The sequence below is a fragment of the Crocuta crocuta genome, unplaced genomic scaffold, assembly GCF_008692635.1.
Source record: "Crocuta crocuta isolate KB4526 unplaced genomic scaffold, BGI_CrCroc_1.0 scaffold1129, whole genome shotgun sequence".
Lineage (NCBI taxonomy): Eukaryota > Metazoa > Chordata > Mammalia > Carnivora > Hyaenidae > Crocuta > Crocuta crocuta.
In genome coordinates, this window is record NW_027528629.1 from 488645 (window position 1) to 489502 (window position 858).

Consider the following 858-nt stretch of genomic DNA (forward strand, 5'->3'; position numbering starts at 1 on the left):
GGGAGAGAGGCAAATCATGAGAGACTCTTGAATGCTGAGAACAAACTGAGGACTGATGGGTGTGAGGGGGGGAAGGGGGAGATGGGCATGGAGGAGCGCACTTGTGGGGAAGAGCATTGGGTATTATATGGAAACCAACTTAACAATAAACTATTTGTAAAAAAAAAATTTAATAGAAAAAATAAAAATAAAAAAATAAAATGAGATCATAGAGTTTGTATCTTTTGAGAATTGGTATTTGTCAATTAGCATAATTCCCTGGAGATCATCTACTTGTTTTGCATTTCAATATTTCATTCTTTTTATGCTTAATAATATTCTATGTTATGGATTACCAGTTTGTTGAACTATTTGTCCNATGTTTAGTTTTATAAGAAACTGTCAAACTGTTTTCCAGAAAGTGCACAACATTTTACATCCACCCCGGTAATGTGTGAGTGATCTAGTTTCTCTACATGTTCGTCAGCATTTGGTGTGGTTATTATTTTTCATTTTAGCCATTCTGAGAGTTATGTAGTGATATCTCATTGTGGTTTTAATTTTTATTCCCTTAATGGCTAATGAAGTGGAACATCTTTTATGTGATAATATATCATTCATATACCCTCCTCAGTGAAATGTCACTTCATATGTTTTGCCTATTTTCTTATTGGATCAATTGTTTTTTACTGTTAAATTTTGACAATTCTTATATATTCTAGATACAGTGCTTTGTTAGATAGCTTATCTTTTCATTCTCTTAATAGGCTCTTTCACAGAGCAAAGATTTTAATTTTGATAACATCCAATTTATCAATCTTTCCTTTTTTGGCTCATGGTTTTGGTCTAAAGTTTAAAAACTATTTGTCTAGCCCTACA